Below are 19,039 nucleotides of genomic sequence, written 5' to 3' on the forward strand. Positions count from 1 at the left end.
CAACCACCAGAGCCCGCTCTCTAAAAGCCGCGAGCGGGTCTTCTCTCCAGCCCCCAGTCCCCAGGCTCCGCCAGCCAAGCTCCTGAGCACAGTCATCAAAGCCTTTTACTCGGTGTTTGCACTGGTGACTGTTTTTTATGTAACGTGCCTGCAAGTCATCTTCACAGCAAAGATGCTGGATATCATCATTCTGAAATGCATTCTAGAGAGTGTAGTGAGCCTCACGCCCAAACAGTATCCCCAAATCACAGAGCCGGCGGGGGATGGAACGGAGATGAACCCGGTGTTCTGTGAGGCTCAGACTCCTACTTAGCCCCATGTCCTGAGTAGCAGAAGCAGTGTGCGTGCCTCGTTTTGGTAAAAAACAAAATAAAACACCCTAAAGTTTACCATCTTAACCATCTCCAAGTGTACAGTTCAGTAATGTCAAATATAGTCACGTTATTGTGCAACCAATCTCCAGAATGTTCTCCTTTTGCAAAACTGACATTACGTTTCCATTAGACAAGTCCCCTTTCCCCCGTCCCCAGCCGACAGCCACCATTCCCCTTTCTGTCTCGTAGATCAGATTATTCTAGGAACTCCGTGGGAGCAGCTTCCTATAGGATTTACCTCTTAGCGACCGGCTGGCTTCGCTCAGCATGATAGCCTCAAGGCTCCAGCACACGGTAGCACATTTCAGAACGTCCCTCCTTGTTCCGGCCGAGCCCTCTCCCGCTGCGTGTCGGTGCGGACGGTGAGCCCCGCGAGCCCGCCGGAGGGTCGGCGGGGAGGAATGAGCCGTGAGCGGTCAGTGTCCGAACATCTTGTTCACAATCTTCTTCTATTCTAGACCGTAAGGTCGGTCTGTGGCCCATGTCTGTAGGGGGGAAGCATCCCGGGCTCTGGCTGGCATACGCCGCAGGCGATCACGGATAAACCCCAGGAGGTGAGCTCGCTGGCGCACCGGCAGAGCCTCAGTGGGGGAGTCCCCGCCGTGGATGGATCCTGGGAGCACAAGCCTACAGGTTGCAGACATGGGTCTTAAAGCCTCCCTTGAAAAGGTGGCCTCTGACCTGCAGACCCATTCCCAGCAGCAGGGGCAGAGGATGGAGAGAGGGGGCGGGGCGGGCTCCCAGGGAGGGCGAGGAACCTAGACCCCAGGGTCTACCTCCATCACGGTAAGAAAGAACCGCTCCTAGAAGAATCCTTTTAAAACATGAAAGGTGGGTTTTGGTCTTGTTTTCAAATCAGAAATGGTTTTATACTGGATTTATACAATATACAATTTCAACATGGAATGATCTTAGTAATTTTCTTCTTTGATCCAAATTGAAGAGCTGTATTAATAATTCTCCTAATATAAAAGCTTCTTTTACTTGCCTCTTTTCAAATTCTTTGCCTTTCTCCCATAAGATCTAGGGGGTGATTGTGAGTCATTTGTTTGCTCTATGCCTGGATACAACCACGGTATTTGAGGTGAAAGTCTTTGGTTTTCATAATGGATGAAACTGGCTTGTAATGTTTGTGCACATGCGTACCCTCTGTATCAAGGTCTGAGGTTTTAGAGGAACTAAATCTAGCTTTTTAAACTGAGAGGTACTGGGACGCCTGGGTGGCTCAGTCAGTTAAGCGGCTGCCTTCGGCTCAGGTCATGATCCCCGTGTCCTGGGATCGAGCCCCACATCGGGCTCGCGGCACGGCAGGGAGCCTGCTTCTCCCTCTGCCCCTTTGCCTGCCTCTCTGCCTGCCTCTCTGCCTGCCTGTGTGCTCTTTCCCTGACAAATAAATAAAAATAAAATCTTAAAAAAGAACAAAAACTGAGAAGTACTTTTAATGCTCTAATATCACTGACCCTGCACAATTATTAACCATATCTCGAAAGTTTGAAAGAACTAACTCGAAACCATTTAGACTTAGTATCATTTATGGAGTTAATTCTGGCCTTTTCAGGTTTGTCTTCTGGTAATCTGTCTGGTCAGGTTGTCCGCTCCTTGACTCAGTTGGGGAGTAATTAATATTTTTCTCAGAAGCCCTTCGTTTCTTGAGATTAAAGATCAGAGCATAAAGTTATAAAATGAACAACTCTTCATGTCTATATTTTTTATTGCGTACAATTGATCATTTCTAGTTTTGTGTGTTAGGACTTCCTCCTCCTCTTCTTTGATTGGGCAAACTGAAGCGTGGCAGGGTGTTTGGGGCGGTTGAAAGGTCACGTCTTTCAAGTTTCCATGATCGCGTTCGCGTTCCTATTCGTGTCCGACATCCCGTAACTGCAGGTTTTGTTAAAGTCGTTTCGGAGTTGTGTCTGTGACTTCCGTAGACATCTGTCCTTCCCTTCCAGCTTCTGGCATTTTCCCCACTGTCTGAGAGCGCCTCCCGACCTCTGCGAGCGGCTTCCTCGCCTCCGGCGTTCGGTGCTTCGGTGCTTGTCTCCCCTTTCAAGGGCCCAGCGAGGTTCTGCCAACGTCCGCCACCGCCTCCTGGGAGACGGCACTGATTTCCTGGAGGATGAGGGATGGAGGTCAGTGTTGACTACATTCCCTCCATCTGGTCCTATCTGCTCCGTATCTAGCTGCTGCTCCTCTGCGTATACGACAGGGGGATGGTCCTGCCTGGGTTGAGTCCGGGGAGAGGATCCCCCCGCTTTGTTATCCCTTGTTGGTTGCAGTAAGCGCGTACAGCCTGCCAGAGCTCCCCTTTGCTGGAGCTCGACGCGTCATCCCCCGTTCCTACGGCTCTGGGAGGAAGGGGTTGTTACAGGTGAGGAAACTGAGGCACGGGGAGGTTGAGTCACCCTGCTGTGAGTACACCTGCTGTGCCTAAATCTAACTCCTCCTTCTCCAGAGGTCGTGATGTGGTGATGTCGCCGGTATTGTTTGTGGCATGTGGAAAGTCACCCCCCAGCCTGGTTTCCTCCTTCCTTGTGCCTGATGCCCCTTCTGAGCCTCTTCTGGGGGCAGGGGAGGACTTCAGGTCCCAAGAGCAGGAGACAAAGGATCTCCTGGCAGAAGGGTACAGTGACAGCCGCCGCTCCAAGCGGAGGTCACCACTGCCGTAGAGGGCATGCGGGGAGGGAGAAATGTGGATGCTCTTAACAGAGCACAACTCAGACCAGTGGGGCCGGGGGAGCGATTCTTTACTCCCATAACCAACCGCAGAAGGGGCGGGAGGCGGCGGACCTCTGGGAACACTGGATCTGGGAGCTCAGACACCGACAAGAGCCCCTCTTACTCTTTACCGGCCGCCGGTGAGTTTCCCTGCCTGCTGGACCGTCTGCTGCTTTTCCGCACGGCAGGGCTTGCTGGCCTGGGTGGGCTTCATCTTAATGGCTGGGCCACCCAGAGGAAGGGGAGCCTTCCGTGCCCCCTTCCTCCAGCAGGTAGGTCCCGGGAACGGTCTCTGGTGGGGTCAGAGCAGCAGCGAGGCAGGAGAGGGGCTGGGGGCTGGGGCCTGGTGGTGGCCCTATTTGAAGTCTCCTTTGGATGGCGACAGGGAATGGGCATCTGCGGGCCCAGAGAGGGAGGGTGGGAGGTCTGCACGGCAGAGACGCGATTTCCCCAAGCCCGGAGGTGTGCAGCCTGGCGGAGCGGGAAGAGCGGATTCGGGAAGCCGTCCTCCCCGTGCCATTTCCTAGCTGTGCAACCCCAGGCGAGGGCCTTTGTGTCTGCTGCGAGCACTAGGAGGCCCTGTCACCCGGTGACCTTTCTTACTTTTAGACTTTCGGAAAGGGAGAGGAAAGCAACCCGAACCCCTTGGCCTTGTCATTCCTTTCAGGAACACCTGCAGGAGTTACCATGGCAACGGGATCTGCAGCCCGGCTCTTCTCTGCACCCCCCCCCGGCTTATTAGCTTCTGCTGTCTGTCAACTGTGGGGCTGCGATTGGCGGGGCCCGGAGAGCTGCCCGGGAGAGGGTAATTGCTGGGTAAGGTCAGCACTCTTGGTCCTGGAAGAGGCTTGGAGGTGTTCTGTCCCCAGAGATCGGGGTCCCCGGAATCAACTTGCAGGATGACCTGGCAAAGGTGGGGACCAGCAAGGTCCCCGGGATCTCTTGGCCGTTTGTGGGTGCGGGTCTGACTGCCCGGGGTACAGAGAGGTCAGAGCTCTGGACTCAGGCACCGTCACTCCCGCCCCTCCTGTCATCCTGTGCAGGTCTCAGGACCATTCCCAGCCTCGGACCGGCAGAACAGCAGGGCAAGGTAAATACCGTTATCCTCAGGGTCACCCTGCGCGTAAGCCCCAAGGGTGGGGAGGAAACTGCCGAGTTCCCTCCGATCCCTGCTGTTTCCGATCCAGTCCTCGGCCCCGCCCTTCTCATGACATGTGTGGCTTCTGCAAGTGGCATCTGCAGACCAGCTGTCATCTCTAGGGTCACAAAATGGGCTTGATGAAGCTTTCTGAGGAGTACTTAGATGTTTCGCTGCCGATGGAAAAAACGCCTCCGTTTCATGGTCTGCTCGACTGGGTGCCTGGTCGGTATATTAAGACTATGATGAGGGGCACTCTGGGTGGTGACAAGGCAGTTCAGCAAGCAGAGGTCCATGGGTGGGGGGCACGCTGGGACGAAGCTTGGAGCCAGGGGGTGCGGCCCCTGGATCTGTGGGTGAGGCCTTGTCTGCTTCCCAGGGCCCAGAAAGAGGCTTCTGTTGAAGGTGCACAGTCGTTCAACCCTCTGCTCGGGGGCAGTATCGTTCTCAGCTTTGGGTGAAGCAGGTCATCAGGTGGGGCCTCGTGTCCCTGCTGACCCGGACTTGGAACCCGTCTCTCGTTATCACTCTGGTCTTGGGTTAGTGATGTGGGAAACATGGAGTTGAGCGTTCCCCAGGTAGGGCACAAATCAGAGCAAAGCTCTTAACTGGAAGATCCACTACCCCGTGGGTGACATTGAGGGGCTTCGGGGGGGGGGGGCCCGGAAATCACGTGCAGTGCACAGTGTGTGTGCACATGTGTGTAGGAGAGAGGAGGAAGGATGCCCGTGGCTTTTTCTGGATTCTCAAAAATCCAGAAAGGCGAAGAGATGCTGAGTAAGAACTTTTCTGAGGGAGACACAAGGGGCCAATTGAAGACCTGGGAGCCCCCGGGACACCTGGAGAGTTTGTGCGCAGCGCGGAGCCCGTGCGGAGAAAGATGGCTGCAGTGGTCTGTGCACTTGAACTCCTGGGCCACCTAGCTTTGCCCGCAGACGCCCAGAGAAAAACAGAAACAACTTTGCAAAACCAACCCCACACCCTGTGCCTGGGGACCTGCCACCTGCCTGCGGGAGAGGTCCCACCCCCCACGTCCTGGGGACGTCTGGACCTACTCAAACAGCACTGTCTTTCCCAGCAGCCCTGCAGCCCCCTCCACCTCCCCCCAGCGTGGGGAGCAGCCTTCTCTCACCTAGGCTGGCTCTGTTCAAGGGAACAAAAAGAACTCAGAAGGCAACATTTTCTAGGCAGGAAATGGTTGCTTTTTATGCTCGTCAAGCGTCTAGTGAGATTCAGAATAAAACCCACCACTGTGAAAGAGAATATGGGATAAAAGGAGCTTTTATTACCCTGGGTTCTGCCTCGTTCGAGATGCTTACCTTTCCATTGTGAAACATAAACCTTCTGTGTGTCTTGGCACCAAGACACGCCCGGTGATGAGTTGTTGTTGCTTTCTTCTCATAGACCATCTGGGCAACCACGCCGGGATCCGGAGGAATGCTTGCGCGGTGGGAAGGGAGCAGAGGACGGAGCTAAAACTTTTCCAACAGTCGGTTTTATGCATGCACGGCAATTGCTTCTGCGGGAAGACGGAGGAAGATTTACTGCGTCGGAGCTGCCGAGCCTTGTGAATGTCGCGCCATGAAATGCCACGTCTGGAACACAGCCCGGCTTGGGAGTGGGTGGCCGGACTGTCAGGAACCCGGGCAGGGCACCCCCTGCTCCCAGGGCTCAGAAGAGGGTGTTCTGGTTCCCATCGAAGCCACTGGAAGTGCACCAGCTCCCTGGGGCTCACATGGAATATGGGCCAAGGGATGGTGGCCTTGGCATCTCCCCCACCAGGCGGAGGCACCCGGAACCCTGGTGTCTCCCACTCTGCCACCTTGTGTCCAGCTCCCCTCCTTCCTGTAAATCACCTGTCAGTCCTCCAGATAAGGAGTCCTTACATTCTTAAAGAAAAAAAAAAAAAAAAGAGAGAGAGATGTTGTCCATCTCTTTGTAGAGATGTAGGGGGGAGGAGTAACAAATGGTTATTGAGTCCCTACTAGGTGCAAGTCAGGCTTTTAAGGGCCTGACATACGTATTTTTCTCTAGAACTTAAATTCATTCTGGGAGGCAAAGATTTTCGCCCTGTTTTTCACTGGAAAATGGGAGACCACGTGCTTGCCCAAGGATATTCAACGAGTTAAGGGACAGAACCCCAAATGGAGCTTCTTTGCCATATAGTCTGATGATATTTTTAGGAATTAATTCTTCAGCAACAAATCTGCAATATCTTGGAGCATTGGAAGCATCCTTGGGAGTCACTCAACTGGGCTGTCCTTTTTTGGTGGGGGTCCCTAAGGCTTGAGGGAGCAGCAGACTGGGTCACTGGGGGAAAATTCACCTGTGTCCCCAGGCCTGGTTCCCGCACGGTGTCCCCGGGTGAAGTGCTAGAACCGGAAGGAACGGACAGCAGTGATGGGCTGGTGGTGGCTTTTAGGGCTGGAGCGTGCTGTGTTGGGACGGGGCTGGGCTCAAGTCTTATTCCCTAGAGACCCTGATAGAGTAGGTGCTCAACAAATTCTCGCGGAATTGACTCACACCAGAAAGGAGAAAGTGCACAATAATGAATTCACATCCCCAGATGCCAGACACCGACTTTTCCAGCTGGTGCTGTCTATGGGACTGAGGCAGGTTGCCGAAAGGCACAGCCAAGAAGTAGACCCTGGCCGGTTGTGCAGCCCCAGTGATGAAGAAAGAGGAAAGCTCGGTGTCCTTCTCCCCACCGAGATCCCAGGAACAGCCCGGCAACCTTGCTCCAAGCCCAGCACTGAGCTGGGGATCCAATGTCATGAAACTCATTTCCATCTGTCAACGTCTTTAATTAGGTGGGGGAATTTCAGGGACTGTGTATGGACCTAGAAAGTACCCAATATATCATTTTTCAAACTTGGAATAGGTCAAAATAAAAATATGCCAACTTGCAAGCTAATCGCCCAGCCCAGCCCTGATGCTTTAAAATAACCGTTACAACCGGACGAGGAATGTGAGTAATCATCGGTGCACGGCGTGCCGGGCTGGCGGGACATGCTTCAGGGCGCTTTATTTCTAGCCGGGCTCGGGAGTGCCAGCATCAAATGCTGCCATCTGTACGAAATGCTACTAGCCTCAAGAGTCCTTTATTTCCAAGCTCCTAAAATCTTAATGATAACACACATTAGTACAGCATTTTTTAGTTTATAAAATGCTTTTATGGACATGATCTCATTTAATTTATGACTTACAACCTCCTGCACCTCACAACCTCTCTATAACAAAAATTACCTTCATTTTACATAGAAGTTGGCCAAGAATTAGACGAGTTCAGGTCAGTTTTCCAAGGTCACGCAGGTGGTACTCGGCCAAGTAGATCCTTGAGTTTGGGTCTTGTCACTCTACACCCCAACACTATGCTCACGTCTCGAGCAATTCTGGCAGATGTTCATGTGTGAGTTGAATACTCCTTGTGACGGGGAGCTCACTCTCAGAGGATGTCAGTGTGTTGTTGAACAGCTCTGACGGTTGGACTGTTGAGGCAAAAGCTGCTGCCATGTAAAACCCACTTGTGGCTCTCCCTGTGAGAGCAACTAGAGTGGGTTTGCTCTCCTACAAATTGGCTTCGAGAGGGATGGCTCCACCTGGCGAATGGCTACCTGCAAGCACACTGTGCAGCTCCTCCTTTCCTCATCTTGCTTATCAAGTGTTTGGGTGAAACAAGCTTAACTCTGCCACAGCACATTTCTGAGGTGGGAAGGGCAGTGGTGTCACCGACCGGCCTCTTGCATCCGGCAGATCCCCATTGAAGATTTCTGCCAAGAACGGACGTCAAGCTAACTGGTGAAACGTCTGAATTTCTGTCTGCCCTCGCCTTTGGAAATCATTCTCCATATTTTTTGCCCGAAGTGGCTCTGAAAACCCCAACAGGTTCCTCACGGTCTTGGTCCATAACCTGTGTGTGTGCTAGAAACTCCCTTTGACCACGTTTCACATTTTCTCTCCGCACCGGCTGTGGATCTCAACCCCACCTCCTGTTCTCTGGGCCTTTGCTGCCATAAAGATGGTTTAGGGGGGCAAGGCTGGATGTGAAGGGAGGAGCTGGAGGGGGTCCCCTCGGTGGCCCACCTGCCCCGGCTCCAGAGGAAATGCTCTTCTTGCTACAGATTTTAGGAAGAAAGCTACAGGCCCAAGGTAGAGTCGCTTGCTTCCAGGACAGCAAAGCAAGACTTCATTGCGGTGTCATCCTCTCCAGGCCTGGAATTCCAAGCCGATCCATCTGGAATTTTCTGGTTGGCGCCAGTGAGGTAATCTGTCACGTGCGCTCTCCCGGCCTCAAAGGGAGATGAGGTAACTCCCCAGTAAAATCCTCTTCCCTCCTCCTTAAGGGAAGGTGACATGGCCTGGATCAGTCTTTCTTTTCTTTTGCTGATAACTTCTTGCCCTACTTTCCTTCGTATAAAAGCCTTCGATTTGTACTTGCTAGAGGGAAGGCCGTCTGCTTCGTGACTCACTTAATAAAGCCAATCGGAGTTACTCGGTTGAATTTTCTTTTTTAACAAAACGTAACGATCAGGACCGTCCGTTAGAGGGGTGGTAAGGAGAAGCCACTCACTCCGGGCTGCTTGGGAAGAGGCCTGTCCAAACCTTCGGTCTGGCGGAGCCCCGGGAGAGCAGGCGGACAGGCCTCACACTCTTGCTGTGGTGTGTGACACACTCACTCGGGGTGGGGGGGCCGGGGGAGGGCGTCTCCTTGTTCAGACTCTCCTAGCAAGGCTCTGGTCAGCGTGTCCTCTGCAGCCCGTGCTCTGCCTCGGTCCCCCCAGAGCTTCTCTTAGCAGGGCCTCGGGCGCCGTGGTGCTGACTCCTCTCCGGCGTGGGTCTTTGGTGGCGAGCGTCCCCTGTCCTGTGAACGCAGCTCACAGCCTTCCAGCCCACTCAGTGCCTTCGTTCCATGAGGTTCTGCACCAGCCGGTCCTGCTCTAGAATCCTGGGAACAGTACGGATTTGGACACACTCTTCTTGCTGTAATACAAAGCTTTTATTTTTATTATACTTAAAAAAAAATGTTTTAAGTAGGCTCCACGCCCAGCAGGGCGCCCATCACAGGGCCTGAACTCACGACCCTGAGATCAAGACCTGAGCTGAGATCAAGAGTCGGATGCTTCGTGGACTGAGCCACCCAAGCGCCCCAAGCTTTTATCTTCTGGTAAGAGTTTGGATGTTCTCTGAAAGCTGATCGAAGAGGAAACAGAGGCTCCAAGAGGTCACCTGACTTGCCCCAGGTGAGTAGTTTATAAGCTGGAGAGCTGGACTTTGAACCCAGACCTCTCTGATCCTTCTTATTCTTTCCCGTGTACCCCACACACGCCCTGTGAGCTCCCGCTCCTCCGCCGCCCCCAGCTTCACCCCTTGGGTGAAGGAAGGAAGGAAGGGAGGAAGGTAAATTCCCTCTTCGTCTTATGGACAATTATGGCAAGTCCTGCCCAAGGCTGTATGCAGTGAATTCAGGGGCTTTGCTCAGAGAAAGCTGGGCCCCTGTCCCGCCTCCAGCAGGGCCTGATGAGTCCTCTTGGAAACTTAGGGTTGAAGTGTGTGGGTCTAACCTTACAGTCTGCCCTGAAGGCGCAAGTGGTTTGGTAGGTCCGGAAGGCTTCCTGGAGTAGGTGAGGTTTGGGGCAGGCTAGATGTCACTTGCTTACCAGGGACCCTCCAGGAAACAATCCCAGCTACCAACCATGCTCATCACCCAGACTCAGGAAAGTGCACTGATGGGCCACAGAGATTGGGATCTGAGATGGATTTCTCTCCTAAAATGGGAAAATTAGCAACGGAGGGTTCCTCCTTAGTCATTTTGTCTGGTTGCTGTGGACTTAGATAAGGAAATAAATATCATATCTCTAGGCGCTATTAATCTTCATTCCTTCCTTTCTGTGTCTTTCTCGCCAGTTGGGATGAGGTCAGCCTTTCAGTCGTCCTTCTGTCCCGTCGAGGCTGGAGTTGGGCATGAAGGAGGCCCCGGCCTCTGTCCTCCCACGGGACCGCGGGCCTTGGCTCGGCTCTCCAGCTGGGGTGCCGCAGTGTCGTCTACCGGACTAATCCCGTCCAACTTCCCAGGATCAGGTGAGGCCCCATGTCCTGCAAACCACCCACAGCCCCTACAGCCCACACTCCCCCAAGTGCGTCTCCAGATCCCGAACATCTTCGTCTTTGTCTCTGTCTTGTTCTCCAGAATTCGGGTGAGGCTTTGCCTTCTCCTGGGAGCTTGTCTGGGACACCCCCAGACTGGGCTTAGGGTCCTGACCCTCACCTTCCCCCAGCCTGTTTGGTCGCAGGGACTGTGGTGGTCCCTGGCAGCTGTCTGTCCTCTACTATACAGGGACCCCTGACTGTCTGGCCCTGAGGCTGTCTGTCCCCCCTGGGTCCCTGGTGCATGGTCTCTTGTTACTCTCGTGAAGGGGGTGCACAGGGAAGTTTGGTTGCTTTCTGGCTGTCTCACGTTAGCCTCCCCACCTTGGTCTGGCCCCCAGGAGCCCAGTGAGCGGGTTTGAGGGGACTTGCCATCCCTCCCGCCCTCAGCGCTGGGAGCGGAGGCACACACCTTCCCCTCTGACTTTCTCATTCTCCCCAAGTTGGTGTTCAGCCCAGCTTCAGGCCCCACGTAAGATCTGCCAAATTTCTCCTGGCCTGAGCCTGCTGTCCTCTATTTAAACTCAACAGGAGGCCCAGGAAATGGGTTGCTGACTCCTAATTCACTGATGATTTGATGCGATAATTATGTCTCTCAACATCCCAGTGACCGCCGTGTGTTTTTGGGGTGACAGAAACAGGATATGATGGGTAGAGGCGGGGCTCAGAGCTGCCTTCACTGAGCAGAAAGTGGGCAGAGATCGCCGGTGTGTTCCTGGGTGGGGAAGCTTCTTCACCGTCCAGCCTTTCTTCCGTCTCCAGGAGGGTTTATGAAACAGAGCACAGTCAGCCCCAGGATGGTGTCTGTGCTGGGGGCAGGCGCAAAACCTCCATTCAGGGACATGTCCTCCTTTTGTGAGTGCAAACCTGCCACCCAGGGACTTCCATTCTGTCCATTCTGACCTCCAGGGTGACACAGGGCAGCCGGTATCTTTATACTCAGAGTGCTGGTCTGTATTTTACTTTATTTTTTAAGTAGGCTCTGTGCCCAGCATGGAGCCCAGTGTGGGTCTTGAACTCACAACCCTGAGATCAAGACCTGAGCGGAGATCAAGAGTCGGACGCTGAACTGACTGAGCCACCCAGGGGCCTCATCAGAGTCCTGGTCTTTAGATGCTCAAAGCTAGTTCCTGAATGCACACAATCACGGGGGACGGTACTGACAACCTTGGTAGCCAGGACTAGAGGGACAGACAGGTCCCCTCTGGCTCAGAAGAGCCACACTGGCTGGACTGGACAGGCAGCTGGACTACAGGTCAGGAGGAGGCACTGAGCCGTGTCCCCTCCGCAGCTGGTCCGCAGCCCTGGGTGCACAGCCCCGTGGCGACCCTGGGCACAGTGTTCCTGTGCCCCCCATCCGGTGGGCTTCCACACCACGCGGCTGCCAGCCCCTCCCTGCAGGCCACAGGGTTCTGAGCTCTGTGCCCGACTTCCCCTTGCCTCCATGCCCTGGGTTCTCGCCGCACCCTGGGCTCTGCCTCACGGGATGGGTTTCTGGCGCCTTCTCCCAGCGACGCTTTCCCACCGAGAGGGCAGGTCCTTACTCCCCATGAACTCTCATCCCCACCGCCACTTCCCAGGCCCTGAGGCCCCGAGCGCTCGCTCCCACTCGTCCGCTTTGGACTGGAGATGGGGCGTTCGTACTTCCTTCTCTTATGTTACCTGGATCAGGAGCCGGCCTTCTGCTGAGTGTCATGACAAAGGTCTCCTGGATCCCTTTTTCTCCTTTCTCCCAGGTCTTAGAGGAGATGCGTATCCCATCTTGTTCGGCGATCTGATTTAACTCAGCTTGACCTCTTGGTTCGCTATGTTCTAGGCTGGGCTTTACACACATTTAATCCCCACCAAAACTCTGAAATGGGCACCGTTATCATGCCGAGTCCCTCGCTCAGTTTCCACAGCTAGTGAGATGCGGACCGGGCAGTCTGGTTCCCGAGTTTGGCTCGTAACCATTGCTTCCTCCCAATCCAAGATGGCAGGAGGCTTCTGTGTTTAATTCATTCCCAGTGGTTACAGCAGTATCTAGTTCATTATAGACGCTGGATAAAAATGTGCTGAGTGAGTGAATAGGTCATGAACAAGTGAATGAGACTTGGCGACTCTCAAGGAAGGGGTCACTTTGTGTAGAGATCAGCCATTCTCAAACCGAAGAGTGTGTCAGAACCCCGTGGGGGCTGCTTCAAAGTCGGACGGTCCCACCCCCAGAATTGCCAGTTTAACCAGTCGACACTGGGAATTGTCATTTCTAAAAATTGCCGGGTGCTGTTGGTGCTGCTGGTCAGGGCCCCATTTTGAGGAGCATGGGCTTAGAGTATAGTCCCGTGTCCTTTCTCAGTGGGGGCGGGGAGGGTGGCTGACAGGTGGTCGACAGTTGGTGCGGCTGCCGGGACTCAGACTCCAGCTGTGCCTCTCCCGACAGTGTGACCAGCGGCTCCAGCTGGCCTGGCTCCTTCCAGTGTCCTGCCTCAACTAGAACGCTGCATGTGGTGCGGAGATTAATTTGTAACACAGACTGCCCCTTCTAGATCACCTCCTATACGCTAGGCACAGGCGCACACCCACGAACACCTGCACGCACACTTGCATTTTTGCTGTGACATCCTGTATGAAACTCTCAGAATCCTTGGGGTCTTCAAAGTTACATCATAAAAATCACAAGGCTTGTAGGCAAACAGGGTCAGAAGCAGACTCGAAATCGACACTGATCGGAAATCTGGCAAAACCATAGAATTAGTGGTGAAAACACCAGCCGAGTACTTCGCTGTGACTTCCTGGGCTTGCCACCAGCCACACACGCTGTTCACTCTTTGCCACCGTAATGGTAAGATTGGGTTCCCGAGACCATTTTTTTAATCTAAGTTAAAAATCCGCTTGCGGTGTAGCCTTCTTCATTAGCCGGCTGTTTTAGTACAGTGGATGGACTTCACTCATAGCTCCGTGGAAAACGTAGCTGTTCTAGAAGCTTCTGAGCTACAATCTGCTATAAAGAAAGGCACATCCAGCCATCGTCAGTTATTACCAGGAGCCCTTCATAAACTGGATTGCTTTCTGTGAACACTCTTGCCCGCATCACTTCAAAAGTCTCATGCTAAAAACAAATCCCGCAAACCACCGTGACCTCCTATGTCATAAAATGGGACTCGTTCTGAGTTGGCAAAATCTGGATTTGAACTCAGAGCTGGCTGACAGCAACGTCCCCTACTTTCTCCTGTTCAACCGCCTTTATCAGACAATGAATATGCAATGAGGGGAGCCGCAGCTGTGGGCCGGTACTGTGTGTTGTGCGCAAAGTAGCCGACAGCATGCGCACCCGGTGATCCTCTGGGACGCTGGAGGCTCTCGAGGGCCAGGCTTGTCTGCCCGTAGCACCTGTGTCGTGGCCCATGCAGAGCACTGCTCAATCCAGGGTTTATGAATGGAATCCTGTTCAAGTCAGTAATAAAAACAAGTCATTGTTTTACAAGGTAGAAGTCATTCCTTTAGTAAACAAATCTTACATTTGCTTTAACTAGATTGGGAGACTGCCTGGGGGTGTTGGTGGTGACATTTTTGACACTTCCGCGTGTGATAGGTTTATTTTCCTGGGAGAAGTTCTGGGAACTTCCTTGGTGCAGGTGGCTCAGGGAGTTTTACCAGGGCCCCTGGGGCAGAGGGGCCCTCCTGGGACAAAGCCGTGCTACCTGGCTTGTAGAGTGCATGTGGGGACATTGCAGGTGTCCGTGTGCGGGAGAGTGACCGTGGGCACTCTGGAACCAGGCTGTGAAAGTGACAACAGTCTGACCGAGGGCGGCTGGAGGGGTAGATGCAGCCCTGGCCAACCTCTGAAGGGCCACAGAGTAGCAGAGGCCGTCCTCGTGGCCCCCAGGGCAGGACGAGGCCCCCAGGGGGAGTGCGGAGCTAATGCCTGAGCTCCCAGCCCTAGCCCCGTTCTTCACATGCTTGGGCTTCTCCCGACTTTCATCCTGCTCCCAAAGTTCACGTGACTCGCCCACGATACGATGAGGGCCTCGGCATGAAAATGTCACCCTATTAATCAGCCTTGTGTGCTCCTTGCCCTGCGATCCGAACGCAGTGCACAGTTTGGGCACAGGTCTGGGCCAGGTCCCGAGCCCCACAAACACCGGTCTGCATGACCACCGCTCCCCGAGCTCAGAGTTCCCATTTGTAAAATGAGGCTCTTATGTAACTGACTTCACAGGGCTGCTGTCGCCTAAAAGGAGGAATTCTAGAAGGGTGCCAAGCAGATGGCCAGCCCTGTCGGCAGGGGCACAAAGGAGTAGAACACAGTGGGCTTCTGGAAGCTTCCAACCTCTCTGGGGTGACAAGACACTCTCTGAAGGCAGGGAACCCTCACGGGCACAGCTCGGCATGCCGATGAAGCGACAGAGAGACGCTATCCATCAGCTGGTTTCCTCCCCGGAACTCGCGCCCCAAAATTACTTTTTTGAGGGAAGGCAGGATGAGTATCTGGGTATCCTTTTTTTGGCCTCTAGTCATCAAACTGATTGGAAAAAACGGAGAAATGATCTTTCTAAAGTTGCAACATTCTCCTTTTCCTCCGAGTGCCGGACGTAGGCTCAAAAACGTCGAACAAAGACGCTCTTGCTCTTGAGAGCTCTGGGGAACGGGGTTTTCTTCCTCCCGCCCCAGGCATGTTTCTCATGCCCCTCCTGCCCCATCCTCTGCAGACACAGAGGGACAGAGCTGGACAGCAGAGGGACAGGAGGCGTTCCCAGCCGCCAGTCCTGGGACCAGCCCCCAGACCATGGGGCCAGAGCTGCAGGACTGAACCTGTACTGAGAGTGCTGGATGGCAGCACGGATGCCAGTCAGCAGAGCGGGCAGACGTCTCTCCGACAGGCAGGTGGCCGGCAAAGCGTCCCTCCAATGTCTGCGTGTCAGCCTGGCCGTGTGAGCCTCTCCCGATCTTCAGCCAATCGTCCCTCCGTGGCAGGGGACAGCTAAGCGCTGCTGACGTCGCCTGCAGGAGCCTCATGTCGTTGTAATGGGGATGCTGCTCCCGGCCGAGAAGTGCACGTGTCCATCCCGGACGCCACGTTCCTGCTGCCATGCTCGGCCCACACACCTGTGTCCCCTCGTGGCACTGGTCCTGGGTTCCCGGGCTTTTAGCATCTTTGGCAATGGTCTAGAGGCAGGCGGCTGAGGGTGGATGCCTCCGGATCGCGTGTCTCGCCCCTTTTCTGAATCTCCTCCTTGTGGGGGCGTCTGTGCCCCAGCACGTGGTTGGGGACGAATGGGTATCCCGTACACCGTGATCGTGCGTGATTCTGGATTTATCCTCGGACGTGAATGCAGCGATGGGGAATGTCACAGCCTCACGCTGCTTTTAAATATGTTCATGACTTCAGAGTCAATGGGAATTTGAATTTCAAGAGCTCGTTATTTCTCTTTCCAGGAAGATAAAAACAACAACAACAGCAACAACATACAGATGTAGTAACATCTGGTTTTCTGGGATGCCCGGCTCAGTCATGCGGGACACAAACCCTGCTGCCGTACCCACTGTCCCTTTCTTTTTGGGGGAAGAGTGTAATGCAGTAAACGGAACGCTGGTTTTGAATTTTTGCCTCTCTGCTGGGCCTGAGTACACAGATGGTCCCTATAATAATAATAATAATAATAATAAACAGGTTTTGCTGATAATCAACAGTATGTCAACATTATACATAAAATATTTTGGTTCTATATCAAAATGAGCCTAGCCTTCACGAAACCAACTTGCAACTTTCCCCGCTTGAGTTTGAAGGGTTAATTGAAATTACCCAGAACAGAATGACATCATCTCAAGCCTCTAGAATAGAATATGGAGGTAGAAGCCAAGGGAGGGGGCCGTGCCCTCATCCTGGAATGGAGTGGAAGGAGCCGGTGAAGTCAGAAGCCTGAGGTTCGATCCAAGCTCTGCCGCTCTGATGGCAAATCCTGGATGAGACCAGGAGTCTCTCCGAGCCTCGCCATTCTCACCTGTAAAATGGGAGCAGCCATCACTATGTTGCTCGTCACCGGGGTTCAGTGCGCCGGCACATGGGAATGTGCCGAGCTCGGAGGAGACTCTCTACAGACAGGTGCTGAGTTTGAAGAGAGAGAGGCTCACAGTGGCGGGTTGTACCAGCTCAAAGCTCCAGAGAGTTACAGAGGAGAGAGAGAGAGAGAGAAGGAGAGAGAGAGGGAAAGAAAGAAAGTGAGCAATTGATCCAGAAAAACCCCGAGAGAGAGATTTCCTCCAAAAGAAATACTTTGCACAGAAATAAGACCACTTCAAATGGCACCAGAAATAATGGTCCACATTTATTGAACTCTTACGAAATGCCAGCCCTTGTGCATTTGCCCTGGAGAAGAATCCCTGGTCTCCTCCTGGGGTAGGTATGCTCCTGGCTGCAAGGGAAAACTTGGGGACTTCCCTGAGAAATCTTCTATTTTCAACCTTAGCACCAATGCATTATACCACTCAGTGTTCAAAACGACCCTAGTTAGTAGGACTCTACCATGAAATGCTTCCCATATACATTCTCACTTTTTTTCTGGATTCTCATGACTGTCTTTTAGGTCACAGTTAGAAGTTAAGGGACAGGGACACCTGTCCTGATGACCCCATCTGGCATTGTCTCCTACAGTCATACAGGATTTCTGCTGAATTTGCCATTGGTTCACCGAAGGCATTTCTGAAATTTAAAAATAATGATTCTTCCTATTCGAGTAAGGTTTCCTTCTATTTATCAAATGCTTTTCTGTAAAACGTTTCGTGTATATAACCTTGAACAGTTATTCCCCTTTGCAAATGAGGACCCTGAGCCCCACAGAGGTTAAATGACTTGTTTAAAGTCATCAAGTGGTAACAGTCCATAATCCTGAGGAACCTGGTGCCCCCACCCCCTTCCACTGTGTTCTAGTCACTCCTATTGCGTCACAAACCACCCCAAACAGAGTCGTCAAACAAGCCCCGGGTGTTCCGGCCAGGGATCCTGTGGGTCAGGAATGTGGGAAAGTCATAGCAGGAAGGACTGTTTCTGCCGCACGTTGTCTGGGGCCCCAGCTGGAGAGACTGGAGGGCTGGGGTGACGTGACAGCGGGCGGGTTGAATTATCTGAAAGCTCATCACTTGTCTCGTGGAGGAGGCCAGCTACTGGTCGGAGCTCAGCAAGGGCTGTTGGTCACGGCACCTACAGGTGGCCTCAGCATGTGGCTCCTTGGGCTTCCGCTCAGCGTGGTGGCCGGGCTCCAAGAGCGAGTGTCCTAACATGAGCTGAGCAGAAGTCCTACCATCTTCATGACCTCGCCTGGGGAGTCCCATAACCATCCCATCCACCGAAGCCACAGTCCTGCCCAGATTCAGGCAGGGAAAAGAGCTCTCCGATCCGGGGGAGATGTCACAGGGGATGTTACCGAGGCTGTCTCTAAGATCCCCTGTTGAGGGAGGCGGACTTGCTGACGTCGGTGGGGTGGGGGGTGCTGCTTTGGAAGAGTTATCTAGGAGGAAGAGGGCAGCCACTGTCCTGGGGGCCTTCCCCACACTTGCTATCCTCAGAGCAAGGACTGCTTGGGGGCCAAGGACCCCTGCTCAGTGTCCAGGGCGTGGTTCCTCTTCCGCTTCCTGAACGGGGCTACTGAGCGGTACTGCAGCAGGCAGCAGGAGTTTCTGAGCTAAAATGTCTCCTTTCTGGCTAATTCCACAGAAGATTGGAGGTGGCTTTCCTTAGAGCAGGTGCGCGCGCGCCCCCCCACACCACAGAAGATCAAAAACCAAATACACATGCAGAGCATAAAATACCGCAACTCATGTTAAAATCACACTTACTGTCTTGAATTCATGCGTGTGGCTCTCGAACACTGGGTGAAAGCTCTGAGCTCTCTGGATGCGTCAGGGCAGAAGGGTCGGGCCTGCTGGTGAGATCGGAGGGGCTCCCCCCACCCCCATTTTCTCTCCCCTCTTGTCTTTCCAAGCGTTGCACTCAGCTGTCCACCCCAGCTTTCCAGTGGTCTTAAAAAGCTTCTTACTTTTTAAAAAGATGATTATGGCCTGTGGTCGTGACATTTCAGAGGAAGAAAGTAAATCGGAGAGGCCCAGCTGGGGCCATTGTCATGCTGTGGTTGAAGGCTCCGAAAAATGCAGAACATTCCTCATTGTCTCGCAGCTCACACTGGCCCCTCTCCTGGACTCCAGGCCAGGGCACTTGAGCAAAAACACTGCCCACCTCCCACCCTCCATGAACAAGCCGGAAATCAGCAGAAAAATTAAGATGTGAAAAATGAGTCTGACGTCTCAAAGGCAAAGGGGAGAAAACAAAAGATCACCTTCTCTTTCTCTTTTCCCTTCCAGGGAAAGGTGAATTCTTTGAGTGACTTCTTTGTTTCACGCTGAGCTAACTAATGTGTCTTAATTATCCTACTCCTTTTTCCTTGCAGAATAAATTCTCTTTATGATTTGATGGGGTCCATTTCAGCAAATGCACAAAAATGAGACATTCTGAGTCCGAAGAAATTAGCCATGAAATGAGTATTGTCTGAATATCAGTGGTTGCCTATTGGGTTTTTTTTGCGGAGGGGGGGAACTATTTGTTTATTAATTATTGATCTGAAGACGGAAGTCCTATGGGTTCAGTTCTGAGGTCTGAGTTTAGGGGAGAACCAGGAGCCTGGAGTTCCTTTGCAGG

Source organism: Martes martes, assembly GCF_963455335.1.
Source record: "Martes martes genome assembly, chromosome: 9".
In the NCBI taxonomy this organism is placed as follows: domain Eukaryota; kingdom Metazoa; phylum Chordata; class Mammalia; order Carnivora; family Mustelidae; genus Martes; species Martes martes.